The following is a 19,202-nucleotide window of genomic DNA, read 5'->3' as shown; positions in this document are numbered from 1 at the left end:
ATGACGGAATGTATGCATATATGTATGCATCTGTGTATCTCCACAGTTTTTGGGCGGGGGGGGGGGGGGGGGGGGGGGGGGGTGTCATTCTGCGCTAGCCGTTCTAACTTCCTAGGGCGTGATAACGCAACCGGTTGAATTCACTGAACTAGGGGAAGGGCTCCTAATATGGACCGGCTCCTAATATGGACCACCTCCTGTTCTGACAAACTAACGGCGCTAGAGCGCTCAAAACAATTTCATTCGCTGTATTCACCCTCTCTGGATAACTTGCACATGTCAAAACAGTTGCAGAAACACAAACCTCAAAACCGTTAGGCTTTTTCTATTTTTTTCACTTTTGGCAGGGTTCACTCTAAATTCGCCGCCTAAAACGGACTCGTTTCTGTCCACAGCTAAAGCTTTCATTACACACAAATTGCTATATATGACAGCTAAGACCGTATTTGTTTCATTTTAGCAGTGTTGACCCCGAGTTTCTACTGCAAACAAAAAATAATAGCAAAATCTCAAAGTATGTGTGAGTCCCCTAATATGGACCACCTTCAACAAATCGAAGAAAATAAAAGCTAAAGGCTATTTTCATTAATTCATTAAGAAGCTTGCTGGACATAACCTATAACTAGCCCTCAAGATTTCAAAAAAATATAACAAATAGTCTTTTTTTCGTGGAAGTTGATAATTTCACTTATTTTCACTCTGTTTTTGATAAGCTTCTTTAGTTTCCTGGTGTGCTTCAAATAATGCTCTCATCAACCCGAAACAGATAAATCTAAAGCATATTTTAATTAGTCTGACTTGCACACTAAGTTGTATCATGTTATTTTGAAGTATAGGGGGCTTTTTACAGTGATTCGTGAAGGCCGCTTCACTGGTCCATATTAGGCGCCCAGGCTCCTAATATGGACCATTTGTGATTTTTTTCTGTATTTAATTTTTACTGAATGTCTATCAAAGCTATTTCACTCTCATTAGGCCTAACGGTTATCATAAGAGAGAAGGACTACCAAACACAAAATGAAACTTCTTCGCAAGAAAACAAGCTAGTTATCAGCATGAAACAAAAAGTGGTCCATATTAGGAGCCCTTCCCCTACATCATCCTACTTGCGTTCAGCAGCCTTGGGGCAACAGTTTGTTTTTATGCGCTCTGATACTGTGACGTGTTGGGAAAAAAACATAATTCCCCTTCCGATTTCCTGGTTGGTGAGCAGAGACGGAGAATAATTATTTGAAGTGGAACCTCCCTTCCGAGACCGGCAAAAAGCTGACTGAGAAATTCAGGTCTAAAAAAGGAGTGTTAACATTTGGGACAGAGGAAAATATCCGTAAATAAGCCTACATAAATTATGCGCAGTCTTTTTGTTAATCTTTAAACAAAAATCTGAGTCATTGTAAGCAATGTGGGTCACAAACCAGGACACGTAGCCGACGCAGAAACGAAAACATGACCGCAAAAAAATAAAAATCACTGGTAAACTGGTAAACAGAAAAGCAACTGAACAAAAAAGGGGAACATAGAAAAAGGTAAGGAGGCTTGGAGAAATAAGATATCCCAGTGTCTCAGAGGGACATTCGCACACTGACACACACAGGCATGCGCGTGCGTACGCATGCACACACACACGCACACACACACACATGTACACACACACACACACACGCCCTCACGTCCGCAAACATGCTCTCCCTCTCTCTCTCTTTCTCTCTCTCTCTTTCTCTCTTTCTCTCTCTCTCTTTCTCTCTCTCTCTTTCTCTCTCTCTTTCTCTCTCTCTCTTTTTCTCTTTCTCTCTCTCTCCCTCTCTCTCTCTCCCTTTTTCTATCTCTCCCTTTCTCTCTCTCTCTCTCTCTCTCTCTCTCTCTCTCTCTCTCTCTCTCTCTCTCTCTCTCTCTCTCTCTCTCCCTCTCTGTGTTTTCAAAGCACACACTAACATTCACACTGACGCATGCATTCAAGCACAAGAGAATAGATGCTTCGACTAAGATAGCAACAACCAAAACAGTACAACACACACACACACACACGTACGTACGCACGCTACCCCCCCCCCCCCCCCAGGTACATACATTGCCTATACATACACACATACACACACGCGTGCGCGCAGGATGACCGCGTCCACACGCACGTATAACAACAGACCTACGTAAAACAGGCTTGCCCTTATATCCGCAAGGCACACATTAGCAACCTAGCTCAGCGTTTATTTACAACGGAAATGTTTACGAAGACCGGAAAAAGGGTTCGCGATCACAACTTAACCTGGTATTCGAATAATACGTCTTTCCCTTTTTCATTGGCGTCATTCAGTAGCGACGTATCAAATAATTGTGGAGGGAAGCACTCAGGCCTACAATGACGGGCTAGTCTTCTGTTCCCTTGAGCTATTCATCATTAATTCAATTTGATGAAATTATTCTGAATTCTTCTCGGTGCCCCTCAGACATATTTTCCCGACAACGTAGCAAGTATTAAAGGTGGTCGTCTACATTTTTGCTTTTTTTCAATAATCTTATGGTTAGATTTCGATACAAAATTATGTCAAATGATGAATGAACCATGGGGAAAAAAATTATAGAAAAAAAAAATATATGTAAAAAAAGATTTTATTTTCGTGGGTAGCGTGACTCACGCTTCCAATATTTTGTTTTCTGTTTGCTGAGGACATGTGCTTTGCCTAAAAATACTGACCAATCAAATTCATGTCACTATGCTTATAGCCACGCCCAAACAAGTGCAGCAACAGTTTGACACTGGAGCGCTGTCAACGCTTTTTTATAAACGCACGAAATGCACGGGATTTGAGAGGAGTTTTGCGCTTGGCATTTTCCAAATAAGGATATCCTACTATGAGTACGACGCTGGAATACTACAATGAATTTTCAAACGGCTACACTGGCTTTGTCTTTCCTGATCGAAAGGGGGTGTATTGTTGATATTTGTAGATAATAGACTCTGCATTTTAATGGTCAAATGGCGATTTTGGTATAAAAATGTAGACAAGGACCTTTAAATGGGAGAGACAAACAAACAAACAGACAAACATACAAACAAACAAACAAAAACAGACGGACTGCTAACGTTCCAAAAACCAGAATAAAAAAAAAGAACGTTTAGTTATTGGAACATTAATTTTGTGTACGTTACCACATGGAGCAGGAATACCCGCCTCACACTAAGATAGGCCTACCACCAAACACTTACTGGTGTAACACGAAATTTTTACTCCACGAAAAATTTACTCCGGAGTAAATATTTCGTACGAAATTCTTACTCCGAGTACACTTTTCGTACGAGAAAAGAACTCCCCAAAGCACGAAAAATTTACTCCCTCCACGAAATTTTTACTCCCCATTTTTTTTACTTCCAGTAAAAATCTCGTACGCAAAAATGGGATGCGGGCGAAGGGATAATGCCAATAAGTGATCTTGCGCACACGAATGTCGCGCTACCCTCCTTCCACCCCTTCCACCACCTAACAGGGGACAAGGGAGTAAAAATTTCGTACACCTGGCATGGGAAGTTAAATTGCTTGTGCTGGGGTGAAGTAATTTATTCGTCAGGGGAGTAACATTTTTGTACGAAATGTTTACTCGGAACTCACCTGTCTTGGGGAGTCATTTTCTCGTGTAATGGGGGAGTGCTTTTTTCGTAAAGGGAGTAACTTTTTTGTACGAAATGTTTACTCCGGAGTAAAAATCTCGTGGGAGTAATTTTCTCGTGTTACACCGGCACCCATTTACATACGACGACCCAAAAAGAGGACAACACCACCCGTGTAGACACCATTAAATACACTTGCGCGCGAAGATGAACGATGCTCGAACACAACCAAATATCTACATACTTACACACGAACGTGTACGATGAAAAGAAAAACAAATCTCCCGCTCAGTCACAACCAAATACCTATACCCACTTAATTATACACGTCGAAGCGTAAAATGGCAACAACAAAATAAAAAACAAACAAAAAAACATTGTTCAGAAGTTTGGAAAAAAAAGGAGACACAATTAAAACAATACTTAAAATAGAAGAAAACAAAATCTTCCCGACGGGCTGTCGAACCGTGGTCGCTTCGGCGGGAGTTCAAACCGTTGCATCACGATAAGGGGCTCCGCTCACGTATATGTAACTTCATCAGGACCGACGACGCACTGCAGATTATCCCAGCCCGCTACACGTTGCGTGAAAGGAAAACAGGCCAAGTACCCGTCATAATCCCTATCGCGGCATAAATAATAGGCCGTGCGTCGTCTATGCCGCTGAAACTGCGCAGGTCAGTATATTCTGCCCATAACGAATGTGTAGCACGAGCACAATTCACGGATGATAATGACACGCAGCGCCGGAATGTGGGATCTTGATCAAGCTTCGATTGCAATCTTTCGCGGTTGATTTCTGCTGTTTATGCTGAACATATCGTGGCCTAAATGTTACCATTACCCTACCACGAAGGGCGTGAACACACATACAAAGTTTGGGGAAGATTCGTTCAGAAATGGCCGTTTGTACAAAGCGTTGACTTAAAGTGACGCACACAGACAGACTCGATGTACTTGTGAATGACCTCAGTGCTTTGTCAAAAATCAAACGTTCCTATAGCTAACCTTTCTTTTGTTTAAAAAAAACCAAACAAAAAAAACAACAACCTTCAACAACAACAACAAACAGACAGAGAGACATGAAAAACAAACAAACAAACAAACAAACAAACAAACAAACAAACAAACTAAAACTGACTGATAGACTGCAAACGTTCACAATTTCAGAATTAAAAATAAAGAATGGTAGGCTATTGGAACGTGACAAAACATAAAAATAAAGAATGGTAGGCTATTGGAACGTGACAAAACATAAAAATAAAGAATGGTAGGCTATTGGAACGTGACAAAACATAAAAATAAAGAATGGTAGGCTATTGGAACGTGACAAAACATAAAAATAAAGAATGGTAGGCTATTGGAACGTGACAAAACATAAAAATAAAGAATGGTAGGCTATTGGAACGTGACAAAACATAAAAATAAAGAATGGTAGGCGATTGGAACGTGACAAAACAAACACGTTACATTTGCAGAACGTCGACCCAGTGGTCCTTTAAAAGTAGACAGACAGAAAAACACTTATGGTTCAAATAATGAACTTATCTCAAAGTCTTTGATGAATCTTGCATGCAAGATGCCGGTGAGGTGATGATCACTGACGAACGCAGACCAACAGACAGATCTACACTCGGTGTAATTGTGAATGTGGGGTTTTTTTTGTCAAAAGAAAAACGTCCCAATAACTAACTTTTCTTGTTTTGTGTCTGTGTGTGTTTTAAACAACACCAACAAAACAAACCAGCAGACAGAGCGACATACTTACTTACTTACTTAGGCCCTTTGCTCCCAGCGGAGCATAGGCCATTGACGACATTTCTCCATCGCACCCTGTTCTGGGCTGTTCTCTCCGCTTCTGCCCAGCTGTTGCCTTGCCTCTTCAGTTCTGCCTCTGTGTCCCGCCTCCAGCTGTTTCTTGGCCTCCCTCTCTTTCTTTTCCCGAATGACCAAGGTGACACATCAGAAGATTCAGACTTTCATTAACACCTGTCTGAGGGCGCATCTTCAAGATCAGATGGACAGACAAGATCTGCAACGAAGAGCTGTGGCAAAGACAGAGCGACATGAAACACAGAAAATCAAGCAAAATGCACCTTACATTACAAGCGATGATTTTGAAATAAGTTTATGATCTATACCATAAATATTTGTCTGTGTGTCTACTTCAAAGACCACGGGGTCGACGTACTGTAAATGAAACGTTTTGTTTTGTCAATAATTCAACGTGCCAATAACCTACCATTCTTGTTTTTTAAAACAAACAAACAAACAAACAATTAACTTATTTAAAAAAATAAATAAATAAATAAAAAAAACAAGTCGCTTAAGGCGGAAATTACCACATTTAGTCAAGCTGTGAAACTCACAGAATGAAATTGAACGTAGTCCGCCGCTATATTTGGATATTTTTGTTACAATTTTCAGATTTTTAATGACCAAAGTCATTAATTAATTTTTAAGCCACCAAGCTGAAATGCAATACCGAAGTCCGGCCTTCGTCGAAGATTGCTTGGCCAAAATTTCAATCAATTTGATTGAAAAATGAGGGTGTGACAGTGCCGCCTCAACTTTTACAAAAAGCCGGATATGACGTCATCAAAGATATTTATATGTTTTTGGAATCAGAAAATGATGAAGAATAAGATAAACGTAAAGTTGGATCGTTTTATAAAACAATTATTTTTTTAACAATTTTCAGATATTTAATGACCAAAGTCATTAATTAATTTTTAAGCCACCAAGCTGAAATGCAATACCGAAGTCCGGCCTTCGTCGAAGATTGCTTGGCCAAAATGTCAATCAATTTGATTAAAAAATGAGGGTGTGACAGTGCCGCCTCAACTTTTACAAAAAGCCGGATATGACGTCATCAAAGACATTTATCGAAAAAAAGAAAAAAACATCCGGGAATATCATTCCCAGGAATTCTCATGTCAAATTTCATAAAGATCGGTCCAGTAGTTTACTCTGAATCGCTCTACACACACACACGCACACACACACATGCACACACACACACACACACACACACACACACACACACACACACACACACACACACACATACACACATACACCATGACCCTCGTCTCGATTCCTCCTCTATGTTAAAACATTTAGTCAAAACTTGACAAAATGTAAACAGGTCGCGTAAGGCGAAATTACTACATTTAGTCAAGCTGTGGAACTCACAGAATGAAATTGAACGTAGTCCGCCGCTAGTGCAAAAGGCAGTGAAAGTGACGAGCCTGTTTGGCGCGGTAGCGGTTGCGCTGTGCTTCATAGCACGCTTTACTGTACCTCTCTTCGTTTTAACTTTCTGAGCGTGTTTTTAATCCAAACATATCATATCTATATGTTTTTGGAATCAGGAACCGACAAGGAATAAGATGAAAGTGTTTTTAAATTGATTTCAAAAATTTAATTTTGATCATAATTTTTAATTTTTTTAATTTTCAGAGCTTGTTTTTAATCCAAATATAACATATTTATATGTTTTTGGAATCAGAAAATGATGAAGAATAAGATAAACGTAAATTTGGATCGTTTTATAAAAAAAATATTTTTTTTACAATTTTCAGATTTTTAATGACCAAAATCATTAATTAGATTTTAAGCCACCAAGCTGAAATGCAATACCGAAGTCCGGCCTTCGTCGAAGATTGCTTGGCCAAAATTTCAATCAATTTGATTGAAAAATGAGGGTGTGACAGTGCCGGCTCAACTTTTACAAAAAGCCGGATATGACGTCATCAAAGACATTTATCGAAAAAAAGAAAAAAAATTCCGAGGATATCATACCCAGAAACTCTCATGTCAAATTTCATAAAGATCGGTCCAGTAGTTTACTCTGAATCGCTCTACACACACACACGCACACACACACACACATACACACACACACACATACACCACGACCCTCGTCTCGATTCCCCCTCTATGTTAAAACATTTAGTCAAAACTTGACCAAATGTAAAAACCACGGAACAGTTGCAGAAGCCGATTATCTCGTACGAGAACAATCCAATCAGACAGTGGACAGAGATCACTATCATTCACTCGACCATAAGTGGCATGAACACATACAAAGTTTGGGAACTATTTGTTCAGAAATGGCCGTTTGTATAATTGCGTAATAGAGAGCGGAGTGGCGCAGTGGTTATAGAGCGCTTGCCTCTCACGCTGGAGGTCGTGGTTCGTCCCCCACTCGGGGACAAATACAAATACCCGATTTTTCCGAGCGCTCCGGCTCCAGTCCACCCAGCTGGAAATGGGTACCTGACCCTATTCAGGGCCGGGGAAGGCAAAGGCAGCGAGGGAGAGGAGATGGGCACCGCCCTCATAAAAAGCTGGCCCCCAGAAAAGTGGAGATCTCTAACATCTCTCTCCCCTACGACCAGATGGTTATGGGAATACCTTTACTTTACCTTATAATTGCGTTGGCTCTGCCGGAGCAGGATATACTGTGCCTGATAACGCATAGTGATCCTGTCTCGCGTTGCACGTAAACAACTTTGTTTATGCGAGTTACACATAACATTCTACTGTTCAGTTCAAAACAGCAGAGAAAAATGTGCAAACAACTGATTCTGTTTTGAGTTCATGAATGATAACACGGCATCATAGCTTTTCAAGTGTTTTGTTGAAAAGGGCGGAGGTATAGAATTTAGAAAAGCTGCCCTGAATCGGATACACGATTTGAATTTGGTACTTGTTCTCGATAAGAAGCAGTAAAACAGCCACATCCGTACACAAGAAATGTCGGTTACCGATATTTTTTGTTTTGACATTCGTCAACCTGATTTAAGGACTGGGTGGCCGAGTGGTAACGCACTTGCGCTCGGAAGCGAGAGGTTGCGAGTTCGACCCTGGGTCAGGGCGTTAGCAATTTTCTCCCCCCCTTCCTAACCTAGGTGGTGGGTTCAAGTGCTAGTCTTTCGGATGAGACGAAAAACCGAGGTCCCTTCGTGTACACTACATTGGGGTGTGCACGTTAAAGATCCCACGATTGACAAAAGGGTCTTTCCTGGCACAATTGTATAGGCATAGATAAAAATGTCCACCAAAATACCCGTGTGACTTGGAATAATAGGCCGCGAAAAGTAGGATATGCGCCGAAATGGCTGCGATCTGCTGGCCGATGTGAATGCGTGCATGATGTATTGTGTAAAAAAAATCCATCTCACACGGCATAAATAAATCCCTGCGCCTTGAATATGTGCGCAATATAAATTGCAAAAAAAAAAATCCCTGCGCTTAGAACTGTACCCACGGAATACGCGCGATATAAGCCTCATATTGATTGATTGATTGATTGATTGTTAGATTGTAGATAAGAGAGAGTGTTATGACTTATGGTGTAGTACGTGCGTACTAGGCTATGTTTTAATTTACATAAACATTGTTTCCCGTGCTAACTAAATGTATTATATGCTCAGCACAACAGATGTGTACTGGATGTGACATGGGATGTGTCCTGGATGTGACATGGGATGTGTCCTGGATGTGACATGGGATGTGTCCTGGATGTGACATGGGATGTGTCCTGGATGTGACATGGGATGTGTCCTGGATGTGATATGGGAAGTGACACGGGATGTGTCCTGGATGTGACATGGGATGTGTCCTGGATGTGACATGGGATGTGTCCTGGATGTGACATGGGATGTGTCCTGGATGTGACATGGGATGTGTCCTGGATGTGACATGGGATGTGCCCTGGATGTGACACGGGATAAGAGCATCATTCCACTTGGACACATGCCAATTATCAACAGTGGAAATTTGTTGAAGAATTGCTTTTGCCGATTAAAGGGATAGTACTGTATCTAAGAAAAAAAAGGCCCTCAGATCACTTTACAAAGTTATACCATAACATTCTGTGTAATAAGTAATGCTACCTGGCAGGAGGACTGCTTTCACTTTGGAAAAGCAAGTGTATTGAAAGCATAATTAAATTTCATTAAAAAGACTAAATGGACAAATCAATTTTGCATAGGATACAGTCAGAGAGTTGATTTGTTGTGTGTGTTCAAGTGAAGGGAGGGTAGCAAAACAACTCTGCTGGTCATTTACATCTTCGATTGTCTTCGCCTTACTCTTAATTTTTTTTGATGAGGTTTATGACACGACATTTTTTTGTCTAAAACTTGTCGATTTTTGCTGAGGAATTCTGCCTTAATTCTGTCCTCCAATTGCTCCGTCTTTCATTCTCTGTCTGTCTGTCTGCCTGCCTGCCTCCGTCTCTCTATTTGTTTCTGACTGTCTGTCTGTTTCTGTTTCTGTCAGTTTTCATCTCTCTGTCTCTGTCGCTCTCTGTCTGTCTGTCTTGCCTTTCGGCGATAAAGCTTGAACATTCATAGATTATGTAAATGTTACGTCAAAAATATGTCAACCTAGGTTTTAATTTTGTTGTTTCAGGCTGAGCTGAAGAAAAGAACTCACATGAGCAGGCTACAAACTACTGCGAAATTCGTAAAATGGTCAGTGTACTCGGTGATTGGAGTAGTCCCTCTCTGGGCGAGGGCTGGTTGAAAAGAATCTCGTTTGTAATGCTTATGCCACAACCCTCGTAAAATAAAATGTGTTTTGATTTGATTTGATTTGATCTCACCTGCTTGCTTACCAATGTTCAGTCTGCTCAATTGCTTGCTTGTTTGCTTACTTCCTTGCGTGTTCGTAGCATGCTTACTTGACTGAGTTGCTTGCTCGGTTTTAAACTTCATCTTGTCAGCTGCAGGATTTGGTTTAATGAGGATAATTAAATAAATATGCATTGGCCATTCTTCACAACTATCTTCCGGATGCTGGTCATAGCTGTGCATACACCGGACAAGCCTGTGTGTGATGGGGACGTGCTCGGTTCAATCAGGTGATTTTCCACGATTCAAAGTATTCATTACTAGGATGTGTGTGCCTCCTTGTCACGGTCATACAATTATCACGTATCCGTAAAGCCGTCTTGAAATACCCGGATATGGATGTGTCTCCTTTGAATGTATCATCAACATAATCATTCCCAACCTTTACGACAGTACGTTTAGTACTAAGGGACTCGACCTAACTGACCCAAGTAACCTATGTGAAAACAGTCATGTCATTCTACTACCGTGTGAAAGTTGTATACAGGTTGATCTAGGGATGACACCAAAATACTGGTTGAAGGCGACCTTGATTGGTAATGTATATCATTTAAGCTTTTGACGGGCTCCAGGGAATACCATTTTTCAGTTAGCATGACCACATTTTTATACAACGGGGAGAGAATGTTTTTAAAAGTCGACTGGTAATAGTTTTTACACCCCCGGTATAGGGGTGTGTATAGGATTCGCTCCATGTGTTTGTTTGTTTGTGTTCGCATATAGATCTCAAGAATGAACGGACCGATCGTCACCAAACTTGGTGAACAGGTTCTATACATTCCTGAGACGGTCCTTACAAAAATTGGGACCAGTCAAACACACGGTTAGGGAGTTATTGGTGGATTAAGATTAAGATTAGGATTCGCTCCATGTGTTTGTTTGTTTGTTTGTGTTCGCATATAGATCTCAAGAATGAACGGACCGATCGTCACCAAACTTGGTGAACAGGTTCTATACATTCCTGAGACGGTCCTTACAAAAATTGGGACCACACACGGTTAGGGAGTTATTGGTGGATTAAGATTCTACAAGGACTTATAGAGGGAGATATTAATGGTCAAAGGGAAATAACCTTCTCAGTTGGTGGCAGTGAGAATGGTTATTTCCCTTTGACCAACGGGGGTGTTTTTCCTACCTCGGAGGAATTTCTTGTTATAACAACATTCACATGAACATGAGGAGAGAAAAAAGCAGAGAACAAAAATCATAGGGATATGGACACAAAAATGGCTTTACACGAATACTAAGCGTTATATCTGTACAGTTGTGGACATTTACTGAATATACAAGAGCAAATGTGTTATCAAAACTTGGAGTTTTGATATAATGAAAAACTGATGCTGTGGACAGATATGAAAATGTATCTAACACCAAGTCTTCCATCACTGTGACTTTTCCTAATTGGACATTACATACAATGAAAGATGTTTTTTGAAAGTATTGAGAAAACTCGTAAGCAAGCAAGCAGATGACCAAAGTGGTAAGCGGCAAGCAAACAAGATAGAAAGCAAGGTAGCAAGCAAACAATGAACCAGATGAGCAAACTGGCAAGCAAGCAATGTTCAAAGCAAGCTTATAGATGGAGCAAAATGGTAAGCAAGCAAGTATTGAATCAAGGAAACAATATAGGAAGCAAACTGGCAAGCAAGCAAATGAGTAGACTAGTAAACAAGCAAGCAAACAGATAAAAACAACAACAACAACAACAACAACAACAACAACAACAACAACAACAACAACAACAACAACAACTTCTAAGCAAACACGGAAGCAAAGCCAGTCAACAGTCAATTTATTTTTGAAAGAGGATCAGAACAAACGCAGAAAACAAACCAAAACAACAAGCAGTGTTATGGACAACACAACATAACCACCGAATGGCTGGAATGAATAGAAAAACCATTAAACAGCGTGACACTCCATTCTCCAATCTTAAAAACAACATTAGCAAAGTCAAAGGTGCTTCCAGTACGCTGATTCACAAAGTGGACAGACCGTTTCTCACCAAATTTAGCTGATGTAAGTTCACTTCGTGTCACGATTTGCTTGGTCACGTCGCGGTTTGTGGCGTCACGTCCGTAACACTGTTGCTGGTCCACCCATAAAACACACACACACACAACAGGCAATTTCCGGATCAGGTTCAGTGACTTGGAAATTCAAATCGTCCAGTTTAGTAGGTTTTTAAAAATAAGGTTTGCGTACGTAGAGGACCTCTCGCTGACGAAGCAGATTATGTTTCAAACTCCGCTCAAGGTTGAAGGAGTGTGAATGTACTCATGTTCCGTTGATTCCACTAAATTAACACAATGATCCCACCACTGACCCTTCCAACCATCCGTTTTTAATCTCCATGTATTGTTCTGCCCCTACCTCTCACCCTCGTTCAATGAAGGAACGAATCCATCTATCCATCCATCCATCCATCCATGTCACCCTCTCTGTTCATTCCACTCAATCAGCTGAATGACCCCACCACTGACCCTTCCAACCATCCCCTTTTCCATCTCCATGTATTGTTCTGCCCCAAAGCTCCCACCCACCCTCGTTCAATGAAGGAACCCATCCATCTATCCATCCATCCATCCATCCGTCCATCCATCCATCCATCCATGTCACCCTCTCTGTTCATTCCACTCAATCAGCTGAATGACCCCACCGTTGACCCTTCCAACCATCCCTTTTTCCATCTAAATATATTCTTCTGTGCCTCCCTCCCTCCCTCCCTCGGTCAATGAAGAAACTCATGCATCCATCCATCAACCCATCAATCAACCCATCCAACCATCAACGAATCAACTCATCTACCCATCCATCCATCCATCGGCACGGACTGCAGGCCTCAATTCTCACCCAAATTTTAGACTGGGAATCGAGACGAGGGTGGTGGTGGAGTTGTGTGTGTGTGTACGTGTGTGTGGAGCGATTCCGAGAAAACTACTGGACTGATCTTCATGAAACTTTACATACAAATTATTCCAGATGATAAACCAAGAACAGTTTCTCCTTTCTCCGATAAAATTAATGTCTTTGATTACGTCATATCCGGCATTTACTGAAAGTTGAGGCGGCACTGTCACGATCAAATTGATTGCAATTTCGGTGAAACAATCTTCGACGAAGCCTGGACTATGAGATTGCATTTCAGCTGGGAAGCTTAAAAATTAGTTAATGAGTTAGGTCCTTAAAAATCTCAACATTCTAATTAAGATTAATTTTGTTGTGATCGATCCAAAACGACCGCAGAACACAGAACTGGAAAATTAGACTGATTGGAACACGAAAGGATCTGGGATGACGAAAGCTGAAATGACGTCATGTTGTCACACCTATCTCGAGAAATAAGCGTCGCACAGAACCAGCGCCCTGCTATTAGGCTAGCGAAGCATTAGACTTAGAACATGTAGTCTCGGTGTTGGCTGTTTGTGTGTGTGTGTGTGTGTGTGTGTGTGTGTGTGTGTGTGTGTGTGTGTGTGTGTGTGTGTGTGTGTGTGTGTGTGTGTGTGTGTGTGTTGATCTTGTAGTTTAAGATTAACTGAATGTTTTCATATTGCTTCACGCGACTTGTTATTTTGAACTAAAATGGGTTAAAGCCTTTAGTCACGCGGTGTCAGAGGAGAAAGAAATTCCGGATTTCTTTTATTTTGATTTCAGTCCGCACGAGGTTAACCCAATAAACTAAATTATAATGCTCAACTACGACATATTCCAGGCCATATTTGCACGTACATTATGTGAATCACAATGAAAACGCGAGGGAGACGACTTGTAAGGATATAATCAACGTATAAGATATTTGTAAAACAAATTGATTAGCATACAAACAGAACTACTAACACATATATCAAAAGTAATAGGCTATTTTCATGAGGTCAAAAGGAGAAAGCAGGAGAGCGTGGGGGTTCAATGGGGTTGGTTAGGTTCGTGAAACTTCTGTTGAAAAATACCTCGGAAAATGTTGTAATGGTTTTCGGTAGTTTAATTCCTGAAGTTTACAAATCCGCAGGATGACATCTTTAAATCCTTGAGCAAATTGAGAAAAAATTAATGATAGGAAAATTAGCAAATGTTTTTTGTTTGTTTAGACACAAAGGCATTCCATAGAAAAAAGTCCAGGCCCCATACTGGAAGCGCAAATGATATTGGCGTGGGTCCGATCTGGGCAATACACTTGCTACCCACAGCTGGCCCAGATTTGGCCAGGATGCATCCAACATGCAGCCCGCTTTGAGCTAGAGTGCACCCCACATTGGACCTGGATGCCCCCCTCATGCGACCAGTGTTGGACCAGGGTGCATCCCTACAATGACCCCCGATGCACTCCACAAACACCCCCCCCCTTCCACCCACCCCCTTCCCCACCCCATACACACACACGTATGCACGCGTATGCACACACACACACACACACACGCATGCACGCACACGCGCGTGCATACACACACACACACACACACACATAAAACACACACACACACACACACACACACACACACACACACACACATAACTCGTGCTTACATACGAAAAAAATCAACAACAAAAATAACAAGTCGCGTAAGGCGAAATTACTACATTTAGTCAAGCTGTGGAACTCACAGAATGAAACTGAACGTAGTCCGCCGCTAGTGCAAAAGGCAGTGAAAGTGACGAGCCTGTTTGGCGCGGCAGCGGTTGCGCTGTGCTTCATAGCACGCTTTACTGTACCTCTCTTCGTTTTAACTTTCTGAGCGTGTTTTTAATCCAAACATATCATATCTATATGTTTTTGGAATCAGGAACCGACAAGGAATAAGATGAAAGTGTTTTTAAAACGATTTCGGAAATTTAATTTTGATCATAATTTTTATATTTTTAATTTTCAGAGCTTGTTTTTAATCCAAATATAACATATGTATATGTTTTTGGAATCAGAAAATGACGCAGAATAAGATGAAATTGTTTTTGGATCGTTTAATAAAAATAATTTTAATTACAAGTTTCCGATTTTTAATGACCAAACTCACTCATTAGTTTTTAAGCCACCAAGCTGAAATGCAATACCAAACCCCGGCCTTCGTCGAAGATTGCTTTGCCAAAATTTCAATCAATTTAATGGAAAAATGAGGGTGTGACAGTGCCGCCTCAACTTTTACAAAAAGCCGGATATGACGTCATCAAAGGTATTTATCGAAAAAAAGAAAAAAACGTCCGGGGATATCATACCCAGGAACTCTCATGTCAAATTTCATAAAGATCGGCCCAGTAGTTTAGTCTGAATCGCTCTACACACACACACACACAGACAGACAGACACACATACACACACACACACACACACACACATACACCACGATCCTCGTCTCGATTCCCCCCTCTATGTTAAAACATTTAGTCAAAACTTGACTAAATGTAAAAAGAAATAAAGTACGTATATATGTCTAAATGGAGGGATGCTATAACCTCATTAAAAATACTGGACAGCTGTGTGGCGGTGTGCATGAGGGACTAGAGGGGTGCCTTCAAACCCAGCACTTTGTTACCACACTCTTTAACCGCTTTGGTTTAAACAATGTTTTATTAAATCAAACATGATACAATAATACAACGATAACCCATAGGGACACAAACTCAAGCGAACGCTTATATTACGCGCCCTAAAACTGCTTTGGGGCAGCTGACAAATAAAAGCGTCCAGTCACTCTTGAACCCGGACCCTGGTCTGAAGCGTCTACACTGCACTCCCATGCTGATAAACACGGATCCATGAACAAACCCGCTGACATGAGAATGGTGAGGGGCGGAGGGGGGGGGGGGGGGGGGGTTGTAATGGGGGATTGTTGTTCAAGGGTGACAAGAATATCTATTTGTCACAGAAGGATTGGTTTGCAACATTGGCTTGGAGTTTAAAGATATGGGTTTTTTTTCTGTTTGGAGTTTAAAGGGATGTTTTTTATATTTAGTCAAGTTTTGACTAAATATTTTAACATCGAGGGGGAATCGAAACGAGGGTCGTGGTGTATGTGCGTGCGTGTGTGTGTGTGTGTGTGTGTAGAGCGATTCAGACTAAACTACTGGACCGATCTTTATGAAATTTGACATGAGAGTTTCTGGGTATGAAATCCCCGAACGTTTTTTTCATTTTTTTGATAAATGTCTTTGATGACGTCATATCCGGCTTTTCGTGAAAGTTGAGGCGGCACTGTCACGCCCTCATTTTTCAACCAAATTGGTTGAAATTTTGGTCAAGTAATCTTCGACGAAGCCCGGGGTTCGGTATTGCATTTCAGCTTGGTGGCTTAAAAATTAATTGATGACTTTGGTCATTAAAAATCGGAAAATTGTAAAAAAAAATAAAAATTTATAAAACGATCCAAATTTACGTTTATCTTATTCTCCATCATTTGCTGATTCCAAAAACATATAAATATGTTATATTTGGATTAAAAACAAGCTCTGAAAATTAAATATATAAACATTATTATCAAAATTAAATTGTCCAAATCAATTTAACAACACTTTCATCTTATTCCTTGTCGGTTCCTGATTCCAAAAACATATAGATATGATATGTTTGGATTAAAAACACGCTCAGAAAGTTAAAACAAAGAGAGGTACAGAAAAGCGTGCTATCCTTCTTAGCGCAACTACTACCCCGCTCCTCTTGTCAATTTCACTGCCTTTGCCGTGAGCGGTGGACTGACGATGCTACGAGTATACGGTCTTGCTGAAAAATGGCAGCTACTTGACTAAATATTGTATTTTCGCCTTACGCGACTTGTTTTTTCTTTTTTCTCATTCGACAGATTTTTAGTTCGTGATTTCTGTGCGGGCAAGAAATGAATGTATCAATCAGGTTATGGCTCTGAGCTGTTCGTGATATCAGCTGAGCTATTGCACAGCCCAACTTGGCAATTAAACTAATCATGTTCCCTTTACATCCGCAAAAGACTATCCTTTTGTTAAACTTATCTTCCTCTAATGTAAAGAATTTCGATCCATCATCCTTAAAAGTTGAGATGTTTCGACTTTTGAAGCTTTTGGTCGCAGTTCATATGAAAACACTATGGGCCAAAACGGTATTTGAAAAGGCCGATTATATACTGCGATATTTGAGAAGAACAACAATACTAACGTTGTTTGGAGCTGTTGGGATATGACGACGATCTCAGAGTCCTTCAGTTATAATCTATCAGTGCCATACACACACAAAATCCCTCATTTTGGACTAAAGCTGACAAAAATTACTGGTCACCCTTCACGGTAACCGGTAAACCAGTACGCATCCTCGAACGCAATCTTTCGTTACGTGCGGTATTGCAGTGATTACACGTCATTTTCATTTCAATACCTTTCAATAAGTCTGGTCGCTTCCTTCCAGTAAACAGCTAGCAGCAATAGAGTTGTGCTACTTTATGGGTTTTCAGCCACCCGCACTTCTGGAGATTAACCCGCGGATGATAATCGAGTACTCTACCAGCTTAGCTACCGCGCTCCCTTGCAATGTTTCCAAGCGGAAGTTATTTACAAGTACGAATCCTGGTTCCTACAGAAACCGGTCACTCTGTGACGCTAAACGGCAAAACCAAGTCTAAAACGCAGTGTTTAAATGACTTTCTTATAGGAAGGAAAACTCGGCCAATAAAATATCAACCGATATGAATGACTTGACCGGTTGGCGATTTCAAATCCGGCATCTTGAGATTTGTACCGGTACAGTACTGGACATTTCCAGTTAATGCGTTCTATTTGTACACATTGCATTTCTAAAGGAAAACATTGTAAAAATGACCGGTAGGCACAGTCTGTTGCCAATTTAATTCCGAACTTTTTCAGATCTTTACCGGTATAATACTGGACATTACCGGTTAATGCGATTCCTCTCATGCTGATTTGTAATGGGTGGAATGTGTTTCCCAGTGTCGTAGTTTCCAAATACAGTGGAACCTGCCCTGGTGACGAACTCTTTGATAACGACCACCTGTCAACAACGCCCAACCTAAAGTATTAGCTATATCCCCGATGAGTTTTTTTTCCCTTTGTGTATATACAGTCGAACCTGTATATAACGACCACCCAGGGGACCGACCAAAACTGGTCGTTGGCGACAGGTGTTCGGTGATCCGTTGAGGTTGGTCGTAACAGGCAGATGGTCGTTTAACGAGAGGTGGTCGCTGGGACAAGTTCGACTGTAAATCACCTTTGTAAAGCAAGAACTTTTGGTTGGTCCCTAGGTTGGTCGTTCTGGACAGGTTCGACTGTAAATCACCTTTGTAAAGCAAGCACTTTGGGTTGGTCCCTAGGTTGGTCGTTCTGGACAGGTTCGACTGTAAATCACCCTTGTAAAGCAAGCACTTTGGGTTGGTCCCTAGGTTGGTCGTTCTGGACAGGTTCGACTGTAAATCACCTTTGTAAAGCAAGGACTTTTGGTTGGTCCCTAGGTTGGTCGTTCTGGACAGGTTCGACTGTAAATCACCTTTGTAAAGCAAGGACTTTTGGTTGGTCCCTAGGTTGGTTGTTCTGGACAGGTTCGACTGTAAATCACCTTTGTAAAGCAAGCACTTTGGGTTGGTCCCTAGGTTGGTCGTTCTGGACAGGTTCGACTGTAAATCACCTTTGTAAAGCAAGGACTTTTGGTTGGTCCCTAGGTTGGTCGTTCTGGACAGGTTCGACTGCATCATGACCGCGGAAAATTAATAAAACCCTGACCCTACAAGCAACCACAGCGTCGTTTCGCCCCAGTGAGCACTGTGTATAAAACACGGATTCAGTGAAAGTACCCAGAAATGCCAAGCCATCACTTTTAAATCAATTTCACGAACGACTGAATGGAACATATAGTGGTGGTGGTGGTGGTTGGGTGTGGTACGTGCAATGATTCAGGGATTTTCTGTTTGTTACTGCTGTGTTCGCGGTTCCCTGCATCATGATTTCCGGCTATCCATCAGCGTCTATACTTCTATAAAAGGCACACC

This window comes from Littorina saxatilis, linkage group LG15 (genome assembly GCF_037325665.1).
Source record: "Littorina saxatilis isolate snail1 linkage group LG15, US_GU_Lsax_2.0, whole genome shotgun sequence".
Classification (NCBI taxonomy): domain Eukaryota; kingdom Metazoa; phylum Mollusca; class Gastropoda; order Littorinimorpha; family Littorinidae; genus Littorina; species Littorina saxatilis.
The sequence above is the reverse complement of the archived record's forward strand: the minus strand, read 5'-3'. Positions refer to the sequence as shown.